The sequence below is a fragment of the Aegilops tauschii genome, chromosome 2 (genome assembly GCF_002575655.3).
Source record: "Aegilops tauschii subsp. strangulata cultivar AL8/78 chromosome 2, Aet v6.0, whole genome shotgun sequence".
Taxonomy (NCBI): Eukaryota; Viridiplantae; Streptophyta; class Magnoliopsida; order Poales; family Poaceae; genus Aegilops; species Aegilops tauschii.
This window is the reverse complement of record NC_053036.3, coordinates 286002252-286028805: the sequence shown is the minus strand read 5'-3', so window position 1 is coordinate 286028805 and position 26554 is coordinate 286002252.

The window sequence follows — 26554 nt, the reverse complement described above, 5'->3', positions numbered from 1 at the left end:
AGGGGTTGCCTTAGTCTGAGAACCTAGGGTTACAAATCCTGGCCGGCTTTGTCAGTGGACACAGAGTCCTTCACAATTCTGCTATCTTTGTCTTGTACGACTAGTCATCCATGGGTCTCCTTAAATGCGTCACGGGCCGACCAATGTGGCGTAGGACGGAACCGAACCAAGGGCCTCACCTCGACCCACCGGACCTCACGCGGTGACACACCCTCTGCCCCCAGGTCTTGTTATCTTCTCACACCCACACATATCAACACAGACACCACACAAAAAAAATTCTCATCGTGCCACTATCCCCTCCCCCCTTGCATATACACACTCAAGGGAATCTCTCGCCGTGACATCATATTCGTCTCTCTCTCTCTAGACCTCTCTCATTTCTCGTGCTATCTCTCCCACGCCCCCTCCACCCGCCGGCCCCTCTATCCATGCCTCTCTCGAATACGTATTACACACACATACCTCTCTAGGCCCTGCCAAATACATCAACTACACATTCACACATGTTACATCACATACCCCATTGATCTAAAAAGCCCTCTCTTCACATTTATTTCGCATACAACATTCCTTTTGAATAAAGTGTGGCCAATTTTTTTTAAGAATTTCTAAATATATACAACATTACAAAGTTATATGGAGGAGTATGAGCATTAATTTGCATTGCATGGTGCCCACAATGATATTTATTCCGCACTGTGAATTTTTATATTTTTATACTATATACAAAGTTAGTCATAATAAAGAGAAACGAAGAGCATCTCTCTCTCCATCACATACACCCCATCTATGCCCCTTTCACGTACGCACACAAACTATATCCAGGTCCTCTAAAAGTAAGCCCCCAACACATTCACGCATGTTTCATCTTTATCTCGCGATATATACAGTGATGATCATTGTATTTGAAGCGAAAGCACAATACGTACATTGGACTTCAGAATCCACTCATTACGGTCACCATTTATGTTTTGTGGTTATTATACAGTAACGTACTCACCGTACAGCTCTGTATTTGCTCAAGACACGACTAGTTGACCAGTTAAACGCTCCACGTGGCACCTATAGTGTTGCATCACATTATCACACTACCATTGGGCCCACCTATCGGCTTGTATCTACTTTACATCTACATCTACACTCTTATAAAAAACAGAGTTGGTGATGATGGTGTGCCTGCCATCTTGCAATATAGGACGTCCGATTTATATCTGATGGATAGGAAGGAAACTATGGCAATTTTGCAAAAAGGTACCCACACACCTCTCCACATTTGCAAATAAGGCCTTCCCTCATTCATCCTTTTCTCCCACAAGATAAACTAGTCATACAAATGCATCGTGATATTACGTGCAACGCACGGGCATCTTGCTAGTAAGAATGAAAACAAACGACAAAAAAAATATTGGACGGTGGTTCGAAGTCATGACCGCGGGCACAGCGGACAAGGTGGCCTTCTATTGGTATGCTGAGCCGTCTGTTTTGCTAGTAAGAATGAAAACAAACGACAAAAAAAATATTGGACGGTGGTTCGAAGTCATGACCGCGGGCATAGCGGACAAGGTGGCCTTCTATTGGTATGCTGAGCCGTCTGTTTTAACACACATGAGCTGGTGTGGTGATTATACATACACCACACATGCACACGAACTGCATGCACGCAACACTCACACAAACACATGCAGCCACGCACGCACGCAACACTAACACGTACACACACAACCATGCACGCACGCACGCAACACTCACACACACACGCACGCATGCATGCACACACCACACGACCAACACACACTCTCATGCTCAAGTGCTCAACCTACCCGTGCATGCACACACATCAGGCCCTGACAGACACATACACAACCAGGTGATTCCCGCGCACGGGTTGGAGTCTTGTCGCGCCTGCATAAATTTGTGTTTATGTGACCTTTTTCCTATGCGAACTGACAGGTGGGACCCACAAGGAACATGGTAAATTTAACTAGTCAACATGGTGCCACACAGACTATTTGGCCGGTCAACAGAGTGCAATCCGATGCTGAACGGTGAGCAAGTGACCGTATAATCACCACAAAACGTATATAGTGACTGTAATGAGCGTATTCTGAAGTTCGGTGACCATATTACGCTTTCTCTCTGTAGGCCCTACAAAACTACATCTCTACACATTCTCGCATGTTACATCTAACAACTATGCAATACAGCACTACTACTACTACTACTACTACACTCTAACACAATATATCATATGTGTTTTTAGTTTTACTAGATATCATATTGTTACTTAATTATTCAGTCTGCATACATTAAAATTACCTTTGAAATGTATGGCCAATATCATCTACCGCACAGGAAAAATCCCGCCCTTTCCTGTTTAATCGGGTTTGTATCGATGGATCGTGCGAAACAACAAAACTATAGTACTATACAGTACAAGTGACAGTTCACTGGGCCGCTGTGTCGTGTACTCCTCCGTCGTAGGAGTGGAGCGCTTGCTTTCATAAATGTTCTAGTACCTTTCGCCGACATGTGGGACATCAAGCTACCGGGTCCATGTGCCATACCGAAATACAGTGCAGAGCAGCAGGGGTGAAGCACCCCAGTCATGGCGCCGGCGTAGTAATGAGCAATGAGGCGTCAAATCACAAAGCTGCACCTTTCCTGCAGTTAAGTTGGAGGGACGAAGTAATAATAATGCTAGTAAAAAAAGAAGTTGGAGGGACGAAGCAACCATCACTTCACTCGTTGCTGAATCCGCTTCTCCTTCATCTTCTTCAAGTTAACCACGTGTTGCTTCAGCCGTTGTTCTGCCTCATTTGGGACGCAGATCGGCTTGGTAAAGCACTGACACGTGGGACTGCATGTTAGCAAACCGCCAAGCCAATGTCCTCTAAAAATAAGAAACCTCCCCCGCCATCCGCACGGATATATCACCTCCTTTTTACTAATCTTGATTCTATAATTTTTTAGATCAATATAACTGAGATTTGTATAGATAGCACACAGGAGCAAAACCAAGTGGTACGGTTAAGGGCATCCACAATGTGTAGCCAAATGTGAAAATAGCTTTTGTCATCGATGGGAACCATTGTGGATGGTGCTGCCAAAGCCAAAAAGATGGAACCGAAGCTCCCTGATTGATTGATTGAAGGAATAGAAAAATGCAACGTTTCTCCTCTTTCTCCCGTGCTTGGACGCATGTACAGTATAGAGCATAGAGTCTACTCCCCTGTCCCTTCTATCACAAATGACAAAGCAGTGAGGCGACAAATCACAAAGCACGGACGAAGCAACCATCATTTCACTCTTCACTGACTCCGCTTCTCCATCGTCTTCTTCGAGAAACCACCTCACCGCACTAAGCTGGACGGACGACGCTATTGTGTACTAGTAGTAGTACATTTACGCGTCCTTTGGTTCAACGAACTTCCTGGATGCAAATAAGTCGGTTGTCTCGGCTTGCAGGCGGCACTTGCGAACGACTTACCTTGGTCTCCCTCAATGGTGTTCTCCGTCAAGCGCACTTCGCCAAACCACAATGTTCGAGATATCGTCGATGTCACCGCAATGGGGAAGGAAGTCAAATACTTACTACCTCCATTTTTTTGTACACAAGGACAGTATATCAAAATTACAATTTGGAAAAGGCCACTAACACTAATCGAGGCAAAATTGATGGGGTTTGCCTCGTACTAGCAACCAAGGACATTAATATACCCTTGCATGCATGCGGAAGTGAGAAGGTTGGTTTGCATGGCGCTTCATTAATCAAGCGATGAGGAGTGAGATGGTTAGCTCTTTGGGCTTTGGAGAAAAAATACGCATTAATTGACATGTCAAACGAGGATTTGTATCGATTAATCCCGCGAAGGAAAACCCCGCCTTTCTTTTTTAACACTAGTACTCCTAGTACATACGTACGTACTTATCCTGTTTAGGTCTAGGCCTTGCATTGCCATACTTCGCCACACATTTTTGCCAAGCTTGCCTAAAGTTTTCAAAATGAAAAGGAGGTACACTTGCGCACGGCTGTCGCGGTCACACCGCACCCTCACACGGTCGCTCCTGCACGCCGCAAACCCAACCAAGGGAATGCACCCTCACTGACACGTGCTACCACTGACAGATAATTTTCGTTCATACATTATGTTTATCCAACCGCATGTTGGGAGGATCCGTACGACCCGTGCGGTGGTCTGTTGGGGAAGAAGAAGAGGTGAGGAAGAAGGGTTAGGAGATGTAGGATATTCATCCAACCGCCTGAAATGGTAGACTGACCCAAATGATGAAAGTCAGGCGACTTGCATAACAATATATGTTTTTACACAGCAAAAGATCCCTAAAAACAACATCATAAAAAAAACTATCACTACTCGCGGAACGAGACGGCCTCGTCGTCTTTGGCTGCCAGCGCGAACTAGCCGTAGCTGCCGACGTGTGTCTCCGCACCGTGGTTGTCCTCGGCCTCCAGCTACTCATTCACGCGGAGCATGCGGGCGCTCTGCACGGACGAGAGCACCGCCTGGTTCAAGTCGAGGATGTCCGGTTCCACCTACAGTAGGGCCTCGATGGCAGCGGCATCCGCGTGCTCCGCGTCGAGTTGAGCCTCCGCCGCCCGGTTCAAGTCCAGGACATCCGGTTCCGCCTGCAGAAGGGCCTCGATGGCAGCGGCATCCACGCGCTCCGCGTTGAGTTGAGCCTCCGCCGCCCGGTTCAAGTCCAGGACGTCCGGTTCCGCCTGCAGGAGGGCCTTGATGGCAGCGGCATCCGCACGCTCCGTGTCGAGTTGAGCCTCTGCCGCCCGGTTCACCTCGACGACATCCGGTTCCGCCTACAGGAGAGCCTCGATGGCAGCGGCATGCGCGCGCTCCGCGTCGAGTTGAGGGAGTTACTACGGTAAAAACTCCACCGCATGCGCGCCCATGCACCGTTCTGGGCCTAGCCCAATAACGCTCCGCGCTTATATGTGGCCCAGGCCCGGGGGCTCCTGTCGGTGTACAAAAGTAGGGGTCCCTTTTTGCACCCTTTTACTTGTGCGCGGGCAGTCACAGCCCCATGCCCCCGGCCACGCTTGGCGGGGCAGAGGAAGCAAAGGCACAAGATGACTAGATCAACGCCAAGACGGAAACACAAAGAGCAGAAGGGCGAGGTGGACTACCCCGGCAAGCCCTTGCCGGGGCGGCCTCCACAGCCCCGGCCAGATCCTTGCCGGGGCAACTTGCCCAGCACCAGCAGGGCTGCCACCCTTGAGCCTGAGAGTTCCGATGCCCTCAACCACATTGGAACCAAAGCTCAGGAGGCGCCTCCATGGTGGCATGCAGATCTTTGTGAAGACCAGAAGCATACAAGATCAGATGAGAATCAGAAGACGACGAACCTCGGCAAGATCCTTGCCGAGGATACCCACGAGACCCCCGGCAAGCCCCTTGCCGGGTACGACCACAACGCCACGGCAAGACCCTTGCCGGGGCCCCGGCAAGACTCTTGCCGAAGACATCCGCGGGGCCGCAGCCAGCCCACCAACCAGGCGAACACCTACGTGGCGACGTGCGTCCTCTAGGACAACTCAGCAACCACCTGCGTGGTGGCATGCAGATCTTCATGAAGACCCTACCACCATGCCAACTCAGCAGCCTGCCAGCCTACGTGACGCTGCATGCCTTGTTGGCCTGGACACGTGCCAGAGCAAGGCGGAGCGGCGACGGACGGGACGGGCCTCGTTACCGCCTCCGATAAAGCGAGTGGACACCTAAGTAGCGCATTTAATGCACTTTGTCCTGTAATGACAAGCGATAAGCTTGTACATTGTGTAGCTTTCCACCTCCTGTGTGCCACTGTGGCAGCCCCTTTGTCTATAAAAGGAGGCCCGCGGCATACTGGGAGAGGATTCAGATCTTTTGGACGACGCACCGTAGCTAGTTCAAAAGCTCAGGAACACTCAAATATACACCAAAGTAGGACTAGAGTATTACGCATCCTCGCGGCCCGAACCTGGGTAATCGATCTTTGTGCTGGCTTCTAGACCCGCTCTTTGCACAACCCCGCGCCCGCCAACCGTAGAAGGGATTCAAGTGATCCCATAGGTGTCGTTTTCCCCCGACACCAGCACGCTGGACCCTCCACGTAGTTCAACGAATGGAACTCGCTTCATCTTGCGTTTTCGCTCATTTGTGGGACTGCAGTTGAGAGCAAACCGACGTCCCTCCCCCCCGCGTCATTTATACTACCACTCCCTCCGTTTTATGCGGAGTAAATAAAAACAGAGGGAGTATAGTATGGATGAGGATCCCCAGACATGGCCGAACCCATTGAGTAACTGACATGCGGGGCCTAGCAACCATGGGGTCTGCCAGTAAGTGACTGAAAGGGAGGGTAAGGTAGGGATACCTACGTGAGAGGATCCACTTCCACTACTATTCCCTCCTTCCATCTACAGGGCCTAATGCGTTTTTCGAGGCTAACTTTGACCAAATGTTAGAGTAATAATATATGACATGCAACTTACACAAAGCATACGGTCAAATTCGTATGTGAAAGGAGCTTCCATTGATATAATTTTCACATTATACATCTCATGTACTATTAATCTTGTCAATAGTCAAAGGCAGTTTTGAAAAACGCATTACAGCATGGTTAATAATATAGCCAGCCGATGGCTATAAGGAACTGCCATGTCATCTATAGCCATCATCTATATGCACTCATACAATAGTGTTGGCTATAAGGTTGGCTATTTCCCGCAAAATAATAATATATAAGCTTGGCTATTGTATTAGTACCTTTTCCCATCTCATCTCTCTTCATATTTACTGTATTTAGCTAGGAATGCGTATATAGCTAGGCTCTTGCATGAGAGCTCACTCCCCTTACTTTTTCACATCTCTCTCCTCCATAGGCAAAAGTGCCATGTAAGTTGGCTCTTAGAATGGCTATTAGGTTGGCTCTAAGCATTTAATATTTGCATGAGCAAGGTATATGATTGGAAGAGAGTTGCATGCATACTATTTTTTCTTGATCTACGTGTTATAGCCGGGCTGTAGAATATAAGAGCCCGCTTCACTCTCTCTCCTCTCTTCTCACTCCTCCAAGTAGGATTTTAATGACATGACAAGTCTTATAGCCTGCTGACTAGGCCTTATTAGACTTGCTCTTAGGCCCTATATAAATGGAAGGAGGGAGTACTATGAGCACTGCATACTCTACTATAGATGTTGTCAGTACTCCACTAGTACTATTGGACATGGAGCTTAGAAAAAGTTACTATTGGACTGGCTATACGTGGCGAAATCCTAGTAGGAAGAGCATGCGCGAGAACAAGCACATTCACGTGGTTGAAAACAAATTGGAAACCATCTCTGTTTGAATAGAAATCTAGGAGTACGTACGAATCTAACAATATTGCTTGGGCGTTGTTGAATGTTGATAACTTTTTCTGTAAGTTTGATCAAAGTAGAGATACTTTGACTACACATAAAACTTATATGTAAACTAGAAAGGATCGGAGGGAGTATATTGTACGTTCAAAAGCGAAACGAACATTGAATACCCTTTATATATGATTTGTGGATGTTATGATCACCGGTTCAAAATTTTGAATCCGCCTTAGGTATCACACATGCACCCACTCATTTTCTCTCGATTTCATCTCGGGGTCCGGAGATCGATTGAAAGAGGACTAGGGTGGGTACAATACATTTGTTTCGCTTATGAACGTACAATATACTCCCTCTGATCCCCACAGACCCCCCCGCGGGTCATTTCTATCATAGAAAAAGACCAAACCTTTATCTCCTTGCACGACACGCAATTGATCTCTCAACATCAACCGATCTCGTCAAGATGTGCCGAGGCATGAACCGAATGGGATGTCAAAACTAAGACGGGAAGCGACACGTAGTGGAGGCAAAGTGAAACTTTAAACAAACCGTTTGTTTGCATGCATGTCGGACAAATTACAACATTGGAAATACAAGCATGGTCTAGGCCCACATGCGAATGATACTCGGCGGAATGTTCAAATGACGCATGCGGGAGGATGGACTCGACCGGAGGGCGGCATGATTGATGGAGAAGAGGGTTGGAGAGGAATGAGAAATAAGCAACGCTACAAGATTATACTTGAACGGCTCAAATAAACAATAAGTTGTCTTGTTTTCCCTTCCGTCTTGGTCACGGAGTAAGATACTCCCTCTATTTTTATTTACTCTGCATATTAGGTTCGACTAAAGTCAAACTTCATAAAATTTGACCAAATTTATAGAAAACTAGCAAGATGCCTGTGTGTTGCACGGAGCATCAAGATCTTGTGGGAGAAAAGGATAAACCAGGGAAGGCCTTATCTGCAAATGTGGAGAGGAGTGCGGGTAAATTGTCATAGTTTCCTTCCTATCCGTTAGATATAGATCGGACGACCTATATTGCAGGATGGCAGGCACACCATCATCACTAACTCTGCTTTTTATCTACACAAGCAAGATGCCCATGCGTTGCACGGAAACATCAAGATGCATTTATATGAGTAGTTTATCTTGTGAGAGAAAAGGATGAACGAGGGAAGGCCTTATTTGCAAATGTGAAGAGGGGTGTGGGTATCTCTTTGCAAAATTGCCATAGTTTCCTTCCTATCCATCAGATATAAATCGGACGGCCTATATAGCAGGATGGCATGCACACCATCAACACCAACTCTGTTTTTTATAAGAAGTAGAGACTAGCAAGATGTACCGTACCCAAAACCACCACACTTGGGGCTAGGGTAACAACTTGGTATTGTACCACATTTGAACCAGGGCACAAAAACCGCCTGTTCTGCGCCTAATGCACAACGCGGAGCACTGACGCTCGAATATGGCCGGGAAAATAGGGAAACCGACATGTGGGGCACACCTGTTGATGAGGACATCAATAACATTGTTACACCCACAGCCCCTGCTGCTATACATACTGGACCAATTACTAGAGCTCACGCACGCCAATTAAATTATCAGGTACTTTCGTTTCTTGGTAATGATTCTAATGTTCATGAGAATATGATGCTGCCTAAATTGGATACATTTGTTTTGCTTACAAATGAAGGGCCTAGCTTGGAGAAGGATGAACATTGGAGCAAGAACAAGCATGGAGTTGATGGCATGCGCAAGGGGAACAAGAACGGAGTTACAAGTGATGATTTCAAGACTTTGAAGCCACCATAAGGAGTGCATGAAGCCTTGGACGAAATATACAAGATGCCACTTCATAAATTTCGTCCAGAGGCTATTCTAGGTGTTGCGTCACCTTATTATTGGGCCAGGCCCATGTAATTTCGAAATACATAAGTATAGGCTGTTTTTAGAGTCCGTATGTTTGGGGAAACAAGAGATAGGGTTGGTTTCGGACCCCTTCCCCAAGGGCCACGAAATTCCCCCCCTCTTCCTCCATATATACAACCCTTAGGGCACCGTTTAGACTTTGGGTTTTGTTTAGACTAAAAGTTCACCATAGCTGCAACTTCGCGTACTTTGTTTGTGTTCAATGACCACACAAAGGCGTCACAGAACCCCACCTTCATTAATAAAGCTTTCCTCTTATATTCGCAATATCCAGATTGCAATCTCAGTTTCTTGCTTATTCTTCGTTTGCTCGCAGGAAATAGACCCTCATGGTCAGGTTGATCATGCTCCGGCGTGGTCAATAACCCCTCGGAAGTTGGTTTAGCGATTGCTAAGGCGCGACGTCTCGCACGTTCGTAGTCGGATCGTCAAGGTCGACTCCCACAGAAAACAATAGTCATCATCTCATCGAAACATCGGGACACCTTCGCCTCTATCAAGTGGTATCAGATTTCCAGGTTGCTCGGTGAGATTTTACAGTTTTTCATAGTTTAGATCGAGTCTGTTTTTCATACCTACAGTCCACGAAAAAGCCAAAAAATAGGGTTAGTTCATCCTATCCGAACCAATCTGGGCCTTTGCATAATCTTTTCTGTATTTGCTTTGTTGATTTTGCGGTTGCATCGTTGTGTCAAGTTGCTGGTCTTAGCGTCTAGTCCTTTAGAGTTTCGAGTTCTGTTCATAGGTTGTCACGTCGCCGCTGCCATATATCACCACCGCACCATCATCATCGCTGCTGCCATATACCACCACCGCAGCAACTTCATCACCGCTGCCATATACCACCACCACATATTCACCGCCAATCCGAGTCCATATACGCCACCACATATCCGCCGCCATCACGCTAATCCAAGTCCACCTGCAACATATATCCGCCACCAGTCCGAGTTCCACCAGATTCATCTCCGGCACCAGTCCGAGTCCCACCAGTCCTATTCCGAGTCCAGTATTTTGTTACTCTGTTTTGGTTCCAGATCACGCCATACTCCGAGTCGTGACAAAGAAGGACTCCCCAACTTCCGTGCTACCCGCAGTAGAAAAATAGTTCCAAACTCAAAAAAAAAATCTGGCTAGGCAGTTTTTAGACCATTTGTAGACTTTTTCGAAAAAATTTGTTGCGGAGCAAAAAAAGAGAGGAAAAAAGGTGCAAAAAAGTGAAAAAAGGAAAAAAATTCAGAGCGTGCTCCTCCCTTATTTACGTGCAGTGTCGTGATTTTGTTAGTGTTCTAGGCTCGTGTCTCTAGCACGGTCTAGCCTAGGACCAGCAAAGTACCGTCATTGAGCGTTTATTCAACTTTGCATCTCTGAATTGATTATTGCTGACCCTTTTTGCTACCATATTAAAAGCCTTCCCAGCTCCACATACATCTACGTCGTGCGTTGACTCTCCCTGGTAATCTCTTTATCCAAGCTTTGAGAGTTTTGACTACATCGGTTGCCGATCACTGCCTGCTGCTGGGTAAGAACTGGTAAGAATTTGAGATTTGCTTGACGGATTTGTGACACCCACCACCACTTGTTAGTAGTCTGTAGGATCATATTCTTGTGTGTTTCTATTGCTGCTAACCATGCCAGGATCACAAGCCGACGAGATTGACTGGGAGAACTTAACGAACAAGGAGCTTCATGATAAGTTTCAGCAAATGATGACTGAACATGTGCAAGATGTGCTGAACAATTTTGAAGAGGCCATGGAGAAGATCACTGGCCTTGAGAAGACGTTTGAAACAAAGCTCGATAACAGATTTAATGAACTGCTTGCACGTCTTCCACCGCCTGCTGCACCTGTCGCACCTCTACAACAACAACAACAACAACAACAACAACAACAACAACAACAACAACAACAACAACAACAACAACAACAACAACATCGCCTTCCAAATCAAGTGGGACGACCACAGTGCGTTCCCCTTGAGCCTGGTCAAACTTCTGGTGCCGGTGTACCTACTGTTCATGCTTCTGTAGCTCCTGCTGCTGCTACTGCAGAGGTGGAGGACCATTACGAGGATGAGGTTGATCAAAATCAGAACTATGTGCAACCACCAACACCACCACCACCAGGTCATCCTCATGCATATCATCGCAACGGTAGGGCTACACCACCACTTGAGGTACAATCTCATGACCATCTTCCTAAACTAAAATTGAATATTCCACCATTTGAGGGTAGATATGTTCCTGATATATATCTTACTTGGGAGTTAGAAACTGAACAACGATTTACATGTTTACAATATCCTGAGGAGCGACGTGTTCCTGCTACTGTTTGTGCTTTCACTAGTTTTGCATGTGTTTGGTGGTCTGAATATTGTAGATTATATCCCATTCCAGCTACTTGGGCTGCTTTGAAAACTGCTATGCGTACTCGTTGGGTTCCACCTTATTATCAACGTGAATTACTTCAAAAATTGCAGCGCTTCAGACAAGGAAAAAATTCTGTAGAAGAATATTATCAGGAATTACAAACTGGCATGATTCGATGTGGTATTGTTGAGGAGAATGAAGCTATGCTTGCACGTTTTCTGGGTGGTCTAAATAGAGAGATTCAAACCATTCTAGAGTGTAAGGAGTATAATAATATCACTCGTTTATTCCATCTTGCTTGTAAAGCTGAACGTGAAGTGCAGGATCGACAGGCATCGGCACGGACTAACTTTTCTGCAGGTCGACCTTCATTATGGACACCGCGTGCATCCTCTACTTCCACACAGTCTACTGCACCAGCACCTCCATCAGGTGCCACCTCCAACTGTGATACAAGAAAGCAGGCACAACCACCACTATCTGCCAAGAGCACACCTGCCGGGCCTGCACAGAGCTCTTCTTCTTCCATGGCATCAACATGGCACACAAGTGATATTATTTGTCGTCGTTGTAACGGAAGAGGACATTATGCGAGAGAATGCAAATCTCAGCGTGTGATGATTGCTACTGAGGATGGTGGGTATGAGTTCGCTAGTGACTATGATGAGGAGACTTTGGCTCTTATTACACGTGAAGAACACGTTGGAGATGATTCTGATCATGAGACGCAATACATGGCTCCTGAAGACGCTGACAGGTACGATTGTTTAGTTGCTCAACGTGTTTTGAGTGTGCAGGTCACACAAGCTGAGCAAATCAGAGGCATAATTTGTTTCATACAAAGGGAGTTGTGAAGGAACGTTCTGTTCGCGTCATTATAGATGGAGGGAGCTGTAACAACTTGGCTAGCATGGAGATGGTGGAGAAGCTATCTCTCACCACAAGACCACATCCACATCCTTACTACATCCAATGGTTCAACAACAGCGGCAAGGTTAAGGTAACACGTACTGTTCGTGTGCATTTTAGTATCTCTACATATGCTGATTATGTTGATTGTGATGTGGTACCCATGCAAGCATGTTCCTTATTACTTGGTAGACCATGGTAATTTGATAAAAATTCTGTACACCATGGTAGAAACAATCAGTATACTCTTGTTCATAAGGATAAAAATATTACTTTGCTTCCTATGACTCCGGATTCCATTTTGAAAGATGATATTAATAGAGCTAATAAAGCAAAACTGGAGAAAAATAAGAGTGAAAATCAGATTGTGGCAAAAGAATTTGAGCAACAAATGAAACCTCATAATAAACCATCTAGTGTTGCTTCTGAAATTAAATTGAAAAGTGCATGTTTACTTGCCACAAAATCTGATATTGATGAGCTAGATTTCAGCAAATCTGTTTGCTATGTTTTTGTGTGCAAAGAGGCATTATTTTCATTCGAGGACGTGCCTTCCTCTTTGCCCCCTGCTGTCACTAACATTTTGCAGGAGTTCGCTAACGTCTTTCCGCAAGACGTGCCACCGGGATTACCACCTATTCGAGGGATTGAGCATCAAATTGACTTAATTCCTAGTGCATCGCTACCCAACCGTGCACCATACCGTACCAATCGAGAGGAGACGAAGGAGATTATGCGTCAAGTACAGGAGCTGCTCGACAAAGGTTATATACGCGAATCTCTTAGTCCATGTGCTGTTCGTATTATACTTGTTCCTAAAAAGGATGGTACATCGCCTATGTGTGTTGATTGTAGAGGCATTAATAACATTACTATTCGTTATCGTCATCCTATTCCTAGGCTAGATGATATGCTTGATGAATTGAGTGGCTCTACAGTATTTTCCAAAGTTGATTTGCATAGTGGATACCATCAAATTCGTATGAAACTGGGCGATGAATGGAAAACAACATTTAAAACTAAGTTTGGTTTATATGAGTGGTTAGTCATGCCTTTTGGGTTAACTAATGCGCCTAGTACTTTCATGAGACTAATGAACGAAGTTTTACGTGCTTTCATTGGACGATTTGTGGTAGTCTATTTTGATGATATATTGATTTATAGCAAATCTTTGGAAGAACATTTGGAACATTTATGTGTTATTTTTATTGCTCTACGTGATGCATGTTTGTTTGGTAACCTTGGGAAGTGCATCTTTTGCACCGACCGAGTATCTTTTCTTGGCTATGTTGTTACTCCACAGGGAATTGAAGTTGATAAAGCCAAGATTGAAGCTATTGAGAGTTGGCCGCAGCCCAAAACGGTCACACAAGTGAGGAGTTTCCTTGGCCTCGCTGGTTTCTATAGGCGTTTTGTGAGAGATTTCAGCACCATTGCTGCACCTTTCAACGAGCTTACAAAGAAGGATGTGCCTTTTGTTTGGGGTACCACACATGAAGAAGCCTTCATGGTATTGAAAGATAAGTTGACACATGCTCCTTTACTCCAACTTCTTGATTTTAATAATACTTTTGAGCTTGAATGTGATGCTAGTGGAATTGGATTAGGAGGTGTGTTATTACAAGATGGCAAACCTATTGCATACTTTTCTGAAAAATTGAGTGGGCCTAGTCTGAACTATTCTACTTATGATAAAGAATTATATGCTCTTGTTCGGACCTTAGAAACATGGCAACATTATTTATGGCCCAAAGAATTTGTTATACATTCTGATCATGAATCTTTGAAACACATTAAAAGTCAAGCAAAACTGAACCGTAGACATGCTAAATGGGTTGAATTCATTGAGACTTTCCCTTATGTCATTAAACACAAGAAGGGTAAAGAAAATGTTATTGTTGATGCATTGTCTCATCGTTATACTATGCTTTCACAACTTGACTTTAAAATATTTGGTTTGGAGACCATCAAAGATCAATATGTGCATGATGCTGAATTTAAAGATGTATTGCAGAATTGTAAAGAAGGTAGAACATGGAACAAGTTCGTCGTTAACGATGGCTTTGTGTTTCGTGCTAACAAGCTATGCATTCCAGCTAGCTCCGTTCGTCTTTTGTTGTTGCAGGAGGCGCATGGAGGAGTACTAATGGGACACTTTGGCGTGAAGAAGACGGAGGATATACTTGCTACACATTTCTTTTGGCCAAAGATGAGACGGGATGTTGAGCATTTTGTTGCTCGCTGCACTACATGTCAAAAAGCTAAGTCATGACTCAATCCTCATGGTTTATATATGCCTTTGCCTGTACCTAGTGTTCCTTGGGAGGATATATCTATGGACTTTGTTTTAGGTTTACCTCGAACAAAGAAGGGGAGGGATAGCATATTTGTTGTCGTGGATAGATTCTCGAAAATGGCACACTTTATACCATGTCATAAAAGCGATGATGTTGTTAATGTTGCTGATTTGTTCTTTCATGAAATTATTCGCTTGCATGGTGTGCCAAATACTATCGTTTCAGATCATGATACTAAATTTCTTAGCCACTTTTGGAGATGTTTATGGGCTAAGTTGGGGACTAAACTGCTTTTTAGTACTACATGTCACCCCCAAACTGATGGACAAACTGAAATAGTCAATAGAACTTTGTCTACTATGCTTAGGTCTGTTTTGAAGAATAATAAGAAAATGTGGGAAGAATGCATGCCTCATATCGAATTTTCTTATAATCGTTCGTTGCATTCTACTACTAAGATGTGCCCTTTTGAAATTGTGTATAGTTTCCTACCTCGTGCACCTATTGATTTGATGCCTCTTCCATCTTCGGAGAAGGTTAATTTTGATGCTAAACAACGTGCTGAATTGATTTTAAAAATGCATGAGTTAACTAAGGAAAACATTGAGCGTATGAATGCTAGATATAAACTTGCTGGAGATAAGGGTAGAGAACATGTTGTGTTTGCACCTGGAGATCTTGTTTGGTTACATTTGTGTAAGGATAGATTTCCCAATTTGCCCAAATCAAAGCTGATGCCATGTGCTGCTGGTCCTTTTAAGGTGTTAGAGAAAATAAATGATAATGCATATAAACTTGAGCTACCTGCAGATTTTGGGGTTAGTCCCAGTTTTAGCATTGCAGATTTGAAGCCTTATTTGGGTGAGTAAGATGAACTTCCGTCGAGGACGACTTCATTTCAAGAAGGGGAGGATGATGAGGACATCAATAACATTATTACACCCACAACCCCTGCTGCTATACATACTGGACCAATTACTAGAGCTCGCGCACGCCAATTAAATTATCAGGTACTTTCGTTTCTTGGTAATGATTCTAATGTTCATGAGAATATGATGCTGCCTAAATTGGATACATTTGTTTTTCTTACAAATGAAGGGCCTAGCTTGGAGAAGGATGAACATTGGAGCAAGAACAAGCATGGAGTTGATGGCATGCGCAAGGGGAAAGAACGGAGTTACAAGTGATGATTTCAGGACTTTGAAGCCACCATAAGGAGTGCATGAAGCCTTGGACAAAATATACAAGATGCCACCTCATAAATTTCGTCCAGAGGATATTCTAGGTGCTGCGTCACCTTATTATTGGTCCAGGCCCATGTAATTTCGAAATACATAATTATAGGCTATTTTTAGAGTCCGTATGTTTGGGGAAACAAGAGATAGGGTTGGTTTCGGACCCCTTCCCCAAGGGCCACGAAATCCCCCCCCCCTCTTCCTCCATATATACAGCCCTTAGGGCACCGTTTAGACTTTGGGTTTTGTTTAGACTAAAAGTTCGCCATAGCTACAACTTCGCGTACTTCATTTGTGTTAAACGACCAGACAAAGGCGTCACAGAACCCCACCTTCATTAATAAAGCTTTCCTCTTATATTCGCAATATCCAAATTGCAATCTCAGTTTCTTGCTTGTTCTTCATTTGCTCGCAGGAAACAGACCCTCGTGGTCAGGTTGATCGTGCTCCGGCGTGGTCAATAACCCCTCGGAAGTTGGTTTAGCGATTGCTAAGGCGCGACATCTCGCACGTTCGTAGTCGGATCGTCAAGGTCGACTCCCACAGAAAACGATAATCATCATCTCATCAAAACATCGGGACACCTTCGCCTCTATCACCTGTCGGGACGATGTGGCGTAGACTAGTCCAATGGAGTAGCTGGCCCACGACCTGCTCGCCACCGGCAACCGTTCATGTGGGTCGTGGGGGCCAGCAACATGGCACAGCTCCAGCACCACCTCTGGAGAGGGCGACCGCGGTGAGCGACACGCTCATCGTCGCTGGACATGGTCGGTTTCAGTGTGCCGAGGGTGGCATTAGCACTGTGGCACGACCATCAGATCAACACCTGGCTCGTCGAGGATGCACGGGGCGTCGAAGTGCGCACGCGCCGCGACGTGTCTGCGGAGTGGTGTAGTGCGGCCAACTGCATCCCCAGGACCTGAGACCATGCCGAGTCGTCTTGCCTTTTCAATGACATGTGGGGTCGCATGTGAGCAAATGGCATCTCCAACGTTGCCATGACCGGAACTGACTACCCTGGCACACCAAAAACCCTCGTCCCTCGCGCCGTCGCGTGGTGCGTTCCAGCCGGTGCCAGCTGCCCGCATTCATGCCGTCCGTCCGTATGCCGTCGTTAAGAGGCTCGGTGCCCGAGGAACCAACTTCGGCGACTTAATGACGCACCCGGACGCTTTGGCCTCACCAGAATGCTCTACTTAAAGCGGCAATGCCCAACTAACCTCCACACCATAGCGCATCGTCCTGCTACCAGGCACCACATCCGCCATGACCGGGAGCGCGAATGCTCTGCGGGAGAGCTTTGTCTTCGGGGATGAAGCTTGAGGTCGCCGCCCTTGCTCAGGTCGCCGCTCGCGACGCAATAGCGATGTAGCCGGCCGCGGACGCGACCGCACAAGCGGTGGCCACGATGGCGGCCGACAACAGGAGCACCGTCAGCCACACGTCCTACTTGCCGCCGTCCAACGTCTGGCACCGCCGAGGTCGGGGACTCCTCCGAGGATGAGTAGGGCATGGGAGGCGGCAGGGCATGGTGTGCCAATTGGCCGGTCTATCTCCCGTGTTCTACTCTTCCTTGCCAGAGACCGCAGCTTCACTTCACGGGTCTTGAACCCCGCCCCCGTACATGGAGATCGCAGATGGAGGACGTCGGTCACCACCGTAGAATAGGTTAAGGGTCGGGTTTCTTTTATTTTTCTGTCCTATAAAAGTTCGAAATGTAATGAAAATCTGCCATGTTTGCATTAATCTCGGCCGGTGTATATGAACTTTCACAATAATATAGTATATTGTAGGAGTACTAGCAAGATGCCCGTGCGTTGCACGGAACATCAAGATCTTGTGGGAGAAAGGGATGAACGAGGGAAGGCCTTATCTGCAAATGTGGAGAGGAGTGCGGGTAAATTGTCATAGTTTCCTTCTTATCCGTTAGATATAGATCAGACGACCTATATTGCAGGATGGCAGGCACACCATCATCACCAACTCTTCTTTTTATTGAATCGAGATAAAGCTAACATGCGAAGTAAATAAACACATAGGGTCTACATACACAATTTATCTTAGGCACTCCAATAGTACGTCCACTACACATTCACGCATTTCACATCTTTCTACATCTACGGGAACCTATGAAAGGGTTAACGTAAATTGCCTCTCTCTCTCCTCCCTGATTTTCATGGTGGTGGGCCCCTCCCTCCCCCCAATCTACAATCAACAGCTCACACGTTTCACATTACGTTAATTACGTAACTGGGATTACGTAGGTGTAGCATTACTCGTCCTAAAAAACCCAACTAAGCCAACCTACCAGCATATCGCGCGGGAAAAGACCCGGCCACGCCGTTTGAGTCGGGATTACCAGATTACTAGTAGTAGTATCGATGGATCGCGTGAAGCACCAAGTTTTTTTTGAGGGGGCGAAGCACCTAATTTAAAAGGAAAAAAGTCGGTACACTCACAGCACCCCTGTCGCGGTTGCATTGCACCCCACACACGGCTCATGCAAACGGAACGCGCTTCAGCTTGCCTCTTCACTGACACGTGGGACTGCACTTGGAGAAACCGACCATGCGCCAAACTCCCCCCGCCCACTGCGCAAAAATTGCCACCAAACATTCCCACCAAATCCCAAATTCAACCGCCCTTCGGCCAACTAACCAATAATATTCCCTAAAACCCCTCCCCCCGTCCCCATCCACTCACTCCGCCAAAGCAGCCCTCCCCGCCGCGGTTCATTGAGGGGACGCACGGCGATCCTCTCACTCCCACAGTATGCTCTCGTAGACTGCCGTCCTCTAGCCATGCTGCTACCGCTGGCGACGTTCTTGTGGAGGCGCACGGCGGCCAGCGCCGCCACCGCTGGCGATGTTCGTGTGGAGACGCATGGCAGTCAGCTTCTCCCATGGTACGCGCATTCTAGACTAAGGCCCCGTGCATGTCGGTGTAGCGCTGAATGTTAGCTGATAGACGCTATTAATCTCACTGTTTGCCGAAGTAGTTTACAGTCAATATGATCTGCTTAAGAAGCTTCCTTGCCCTGTTCTGCACTCAATCTGCTTAGCTGAGATGGCATGCCAAGCCCGATTAGTTGCTAAAATATCCTGCCATATATTTATTGTGATGTCTGATCCCTGGTCGGCGTCCGCGGATACTTAACACGCTTAACGAGATCTAGATATTTGATCTAAGTCTGGCCACTGGCCTATATGCACTAACCAACTACGCGGGAACAATTATGGGCACTCGACGTCGTGGTATCAGCCGAAGCCTTCTTGACGTCAGCGACTGAACGGGGCGCGCTGGGTTGGACCGCGTAACGCAACTTCCTTTGTAATGGAGGTTGCTAGGTCTGCTCACCGGCCGCGTTCGCAACGTGCAGGTGTGCAACGGGCGATGGGCCCAGACCCTTGTGTGCTTAGGATTTAGACCGGCATGCTGACCTCTCTGTTGTGCCTAGGTAAGGCTGTGACGTGTGACCTTCCGAGGCCGGGCATGACCCAGGAAAGTGTGTCCGGCCAGAGGGATCGAGCGTGTTGGGTAATGTGGTGCACCCCCGCAGGGAAGTTTATCTACTCGAATAGATGTGTCCCTCGGAAAAAGGACGATCCGGAGTTGTATTCCGACCTCATGACAACTAGAACCGGATACTAAATAAAACACACCCTTTCAAGTGCCAGATACAAACCGGTGATCGCTCTCTCACAGGGCGACGAGGAGAGGGTCGCCGTGTGGGATTATGCTATACGTTGTTACTTGGTGAACTTACCAGCTACTCTCTTCTACATGCTTCAAGATGGAGGTTGCCAGAAGCGTAGTCTTTGATAGGACAAGCTATCCCCCTTTTATTCTGGCATTCTGTAGTTCAGCTACAGATACTACCCATTTCATTGATACTGATGCATATGTAGTGTAGATCCTTGCTTGCGAGTACTTTGGATGAGTACTCACAATTGATTTGCTCTTTCTTTTCCCTCTTTTCCTATCTTCTCGGATGTCGCAACCAGATGCTAGAGCCCTGGAGCCAGACGCCGCCTTCGACGACCCCTACTACACCGAGGGTGCCTACTTCTACGTTCAGGCTGTCGACGACTAGGAGTAGTTAGGAGGATCCCAGGCAGGAGGTCTGCGCCTCTTCGATCTGTATCCCAGTTTGTGCTAGCCATTTTATGGCAACTTGTTGAACTTATGTCTGTACTAAGATATTATTGATTCCGCTGACTTCTTTATGTTCGAGCACTTGTATTCGAGCCCTCGAGGCCCCTGGCTTCTAATATGATGCTTGTATGACTTATTTGTGTTTAGAGTTGTGTTGTGATATCTTCCCATGAGTCCCTGATCTTGATCATACACGTTTGCGTGTATGATTAGTGTATGGTCAAATCGGGAGCGTCACAAGTTGGTATCAGAGCCAACTGCCTATAGGAATCCCCCTTCCAAACTCCTTGGTCAAAGTCGAGTCTAGTCATTACAAAACTTTTACTAACATGGCTGTGTGGCTCACGGGCCCACGCCGCCATTGGGTGGTATTAGGATCTTTTATTCCTTGTCTATACTCTGGGACTCTGACCTCTCTTCTATTCAGGTTAAAATGAATTTACTAACTCTAACATTAGGATCTTGTGATCACATCCACCCGGAGAGCCCCTCACTCCAGATGATTGCTTGGTGCACCGAAGAATTCCGAAGATACTCTCTAATGTTCTCTTGAGACTTTGTGCCCGTTACTTTTGCAATTCCCTACCACCGAAATATCCCTACGGATAGATACATACACCTGTCATTCTTACTTTTATTCCCAGTTGATCTTGTTATTACAAGATACCCCGAAATTCTCTCTATTGTTCCAAGAATACTTTGTGCCAACTGCCTTGCAGTTCTTTGGCACCTGAATACCCCTACAGATAATTTCTCACACTTATCGAGTATTCGCTCATCCCCAGTTGATTCATATATTTCACAAAAGTCTTCAAAATACCATTCGATCCTACGAAAATCCTCAACAGCCTATTGCTCTTGAGATTCTTGCTTGCTTGCATTATGATTAACCTGATAATCTTTTTTTGCATCCTTTGTCATTATCTTCTTGAGTCCGTTGATTCAAAATGTTGCGAATGCTCGCAATCCTCAATCAGATCCTAGAATTCATCCTTTCGGCTCAGACGTCAATTTAACATGGTGTCGGTGGGAACGAGGCCTATGGGATCACTGGGACCCCTTCTATGGTTGGCGGGCGCGGGGTTGTACAAAGAGCGGGTCTGACAGGAAGCACAAAGATCGTTTTCCCAGGTTCGGGCTAAGAGGATGCGTAAAACCCTAGTCCTGCTTTGGTGTATGTATTTGAGTGTTCTTGAGTTCTTGAGCTAGCTACGGTGCGTTGGTAGCTCAAAGATCCGAATCCTTCCCCTAGTCGCCTCGGGCCTCCTTTTACAGGCGAAAGGGGTTGCCATAGTCGCACACAAGAGGTGGAAAGGTCTACAGTAGATGAGTCTATCCTCTGGCACCGTCGAACAAACGCATTTAATGCGCTGCCCCGACGTGTCCCTCTCGCTTTATCGGGGACGGCAAGGAAGCTCGTCCCAGCTGTCGCCGCCTCGCCTGGCTTCAACACGCGTCCGAGCTGACGAGGCGTCATGGCGCCATGTTGGCTGGCTGCTGGGCTGGCGCGGTGGTGGAGCCTTCACGAAGATCTGCATGCCACCATGCAGGTGCTTGCTGGGTCGGCGTAGAGGCCGCTCGTCGCCACGCAGGTGCCTGCCCAGCTGGTTGAGCTAGCAGCTGCACGGGGACGGCGGTGGAGTCTTGGCAGGCGCGGGCCTAGCTGTGACCCCGCTGATGCCCTCGGCAAGGGTCTTGCCGGGGGCCCGACAAGGGTCTTGCCGTGGTGCCACGGTCGTCCCCGGCAAGGCGCTTGTCGGGGGTCTCGTGGATTTCCTCGGCAAGGACCTCGCTGAGGGTCTCGTGGATTTCCTCGGCAAGGACCTCGCCGAGGATCATCGTTTTCTGGTCCTCATCTGATCTGGTGTGTTTATGATCTTGACGAAGATCTGCATGCCATCACGGAGGTGCCTCCCGGGCCCCGGTCCTAATGTGGTGGTTGGAAACCCTTGGGCTCCAGGGTGGCGCGCCCCACTGGCATCGGGCAAGTTGCACCGGCAAGGCTCTTGCCGGGGCCACGGAGGCCACCTGGCAAGGGTCTTGCCGGGGGAGTCCGCCTCGTCCCTTTGCTCTTTGTGGTCTCTGGTCTTGGCGTTGCCTTGGCTATCTCGTGCTCCGGCTTCCCTCCTCTGCCCTGCTAAGCGTGGCCGCGGGCGTGGCTCTGACTGCCCGTGCACAAGTAAAGGGGTCAAAAGGAGGGCCCCTACTTTTGTACACCGACAAGAGCCCCCGGGCCTGGGCCACACATAAGCGCGTCGCGTTGTTGGGCTAGGCCCAGAACGGTGCGCAAGCAGGTGGGGCGGATTTTTTTTACCGTAGTAACTTTTTCGTCCGCTGCGCTTCCCCATGACCCGCGTTGAACGCGCGATGTGGAGGGTCGTGCATGACGTGGGGGTCATGCGTGGGATGGTTCCCGCACGCATGCGTCACATCATGGTAAAGAGGTGGCTCGCGCCTTCCCCATAAAAAGTGGGAGACACAGAGGCGCGGCTCATTTACTGAGTGGACTCGGGTCATGGTCTTCAAGGCGTCCGCGCCCCATGATCACGGGGTGCGCAACGGTCGCCTCACCCGTCCCCTCGATTCTGCTTGCTCGCCACGTGCCCCCCATGCAGGTGGTAGGCGGTAGAGGCGGGAAACCGGGCCAGTGCTGATTGGGGCAGCGGGTCGGTCTCGATTCCCTGCGCCCCCGATGGCCGGGTTGGTCGAGTGGGGCGGCCGAGCCCCGACCCCGTGCCTTTATAAGAAGGGGGAGGGGATGGCATTCCACATCCTTTCATCATCCGCCTTCATTCATTTCGGCTTCTTTCTTCCATCTGCCATGGCGAGAGGAGGCGCCGGCCCTTCGACGGTGGCGGCAAGGGTCTCTTCTCGACAGCGCGTCCCTCCTCCCCAAGAGCTCGCAGTGGCAGAGCTGGCCACGAGAGGAAGGGGGAGGGGGGAGGCCGAGGCCACCGTGGCGCTCGGGGAAGAGGGGGACGTGGCAGCGCACCGGCCTTGCCTCCGCCGGCGATGCCTCTCCCAATGGAGGGCCACGTTGGGGACCACCCTCGTGAGTTCTTCATCAGGCTACGCCGGCCACCGCACCGTCGCCTTCGTCTTCCTGCTCCATTTGCCCGGGAGATGGAGCTCGATCCGCCCCAGACCCTGAGGCTGCACATGAAGGGCTGCGGGAATGGCGGTACGCGGGTCGACGTCGACTTCCTCGCTCCTCACGCCATGTACCTTCGCCGTGGATGGAAAAGTTTTGCTCGTGTCCACAGCCTGACGGCGGGGCTCGTTCTCTATTTCAAATTAGTGGAGACCGGCCTGCTCTCCGTCAAGGTCTTTGGGGACCTTGGAACTCGCCTGAAGTGCTGCATGGAGAGCTCCTCCGATGATGAATACTCCTCCTCGAGCGATAGTGACGAGGAGGACAGCGACAGCAACGACGAGGGCATCGACCGGGAAGGCACCAACCTCGACTCTGACTGACCGCGCCCCCCGAGGGCCTTCCTCGTCAAGCTCTCCATCGGCGCGTTCCCCGTCGCCTCCTTGGGTGGCTGGCGTAGGAGGGTCAGAGAAGGCGAAGAAGGCGGGTGGCGGCCGTCAAGTCGGAGTACGTGGGCATCGACGCCTTCGTCGTGTATTGTCGGCCTGCTACCCCATCTTCCAGCTCCCCTCTTGGCACCGGGATGTTCTCTTGGTGCCTTCTGCTCCTCGCACCTCGCCTAGGCGCTCTTTTTGCCCTCCTGCTATCTTGTTCCACCTTCTGAAGAGAGGGACAAGAAAGGGATTACGGGCATCTTATCTCTTTTTAGTTTGTAAGCCTGCGAGCACTTGTTAATTTTAATACTTGTAATCCCCTTGCTCATGTTTTTTATTCCGTATGAACTGTACCTGTATGGGATGTTTTTAATGAAAAAGGGTGTTTGCCGGGATCTTTGTGCGCGGGCGAGGCCCATGCCAAGGAATGCATCCTTGTTATTTTTTAGATAAATATTGTCGTCGGGCAACAGGCTTTGCCGTCCCCTTACTTCAGTCGACCATTCTCACGCTCTTGGCAGAGGCAGGGGCGAAGTAGAGTTAGGCCCTTTGTTTATTTCCTTCCCACCACGACTATGACCCGGTTCCGACCCAGGGACTAGGGTACAGGAAAAAGGGGGAGCACAGTGGTCTAGGAGCAAAACGAGGTTTCATATGTCCCAACTTCATACGGAAATGCACAATAGAGGATAAAGGACTTATCTGAATCTGCAGCCCCCGGCAGGCTTGGTTTGCCGTGGTTGGATTCTTGTATCTGCAGCCCCCGGTGACCTTGGCTTGCCGAGGCCGGAGCGTCGGCTCGTTCTCTTTCTTCCAAACAGCTCAGCAGAAACGTCCATGTACCCTGCGAACCAAAGAGGACGGAAAGGAACAGAGAAACGCACACTTGACCTCTATGCTAGGGGTTAGTCATCGCTAAGCACTATCAACCCTAACTGAGGTAGAGACTTAATCTAGCATGCATGCTAAAACTCAGGGCGCCAGCGCTTCGTTTATTTATGCTTAGGGTCTGCGTCTGGCTTTGTACAGAGGGTTACATGCCTTGCCGGCAAGGCTTGTACAAAAGGTGGTTTGCCGGGGGGCCCGGCAACCGCGCCTTATGGGTAAAACTTGTGAAGATGTTCAATGTTCTAGGAGTTGCTCACTGGAATAGCATCTTCAGTCTCCAGGCGGACTGCGCCAGGCCTGGTGACTCGTATTACCCGATAAGGGCCTTCCCACTTTGGCGTCAACTTGTTAGAATTCTTGGCCGATTGAACGCGCTGAAGAACAAGGTCGCCTTCCTCAAAGCTTCGGGCATGAACCTTGCGGCTATGGTAGCGATGCAAGGCTTGCTGGTAGCGCGCTGCTCTCACAGCCGCCCGAAGATGATCTTCCTCGAGGAGCGTTGCGTCATCTTGCCGCAATTGCTCTTGCTCAAGCTCGTCATAAGCGAGCACTCGAGGTGACCCGTATGTGAGTTCCGTGGGGACAACTGCTTCCGCCCCGTATACCAGGGCAAAGGGTGTCTGGCCGGTGGCTCGATTTGGCGTCGTTTTGATTGACCAAAGAACCACTGGTAGCTCATCAATCCAGTGCCTTCTGTTCTGGTGCAGCCTGTCAAAAGTCTTGGTCCTCAGGCCTCGCAGTACTTCAACATTTGCCCTCTCCGCCTGGCCGTTGCTCCGTGGGTGTGCCACAGAAGCAAAACAGACCTTGCTGCCGAGGTCTTGATGTACTGCATGAAGGTGTGGCTTGTGAACTGCGTGCCGTTGTCGGTGATGACTCAGTTTGGCACACCAAAACGGCAGACTAGCCAATTGAAGAACTTGACGGCTGACTGTGCTGTCACCTTTCCCATTGCTTCCACCTCCGGCCACTTTGTGAACTTGTCGATTGCAACGTACAAGTACTCAAAGCCCCCGACAGCATGGGGGAAAGGGCCTAGTATGTCGAGCCGCCAGACCGAAATTGGCCAGGAGAGAGGGATTGTTTGAAGGGCTTGAGCTGGTTGATGAAGCTTCTTTCAATGGAACTGACACGCTTCACACTTGGTTACTAACGCCGTTGCATCCTGGAGGGCAGTGGGCCAGAAGAAGCCTTGCCGAAACGCCTTGCCGGTAAGAGCACTCGACCCTATGTGGGAACCACACATGCCTCCGTGTATCTCTTCCAACAACTCCAGTCCTTCCTCCAGGGGAATGCACTTCAATTTCACACCGTTCGGTCTTTTTCTGTACAGGACGTCATCGACGAACTGATACATGGCAGACCAACGGGCTACTTTCTCCGTTTCTTCCTGCTCCTCAGGGAGTTCCCCGGTCTGGAGGAATCAGACAGTATGTTGTGCCCATGCTGGAGCCTGGGGCTCGACGGCAAGGACTAAAGGCATTTCTACTTCCATGGGAGCGGCCGTCTCTATGGCCAGGGCTTGACGCCCTGCCGGAGCCAGTTGCCCCTCGGCAGGCTCAGTATCCATGGCAACATCCTTGCCGGCGGCCCCAGGGGGCTCGGTGGGAAAGTACTTGCCGGGGCCTGATTTCCTTCGCTTGTTCTGCTCTGTTGATGGTTCAATAGATGGTTGAGTTAACCGAAGCACAAAAGTACCTGGTTCCACAGGTAGCTTGAATGGAGCGCGCTTCGACAGGTAATCGGTGATGTCGTTCTCCACTCGGGGAACGTGCTCCGCTTGTATACCATCAAAGCGCTCTTCCAGCTTCCTCATTTTATCTATGTAGGCCTCAATCAACGGGCTCTGATAATCTTT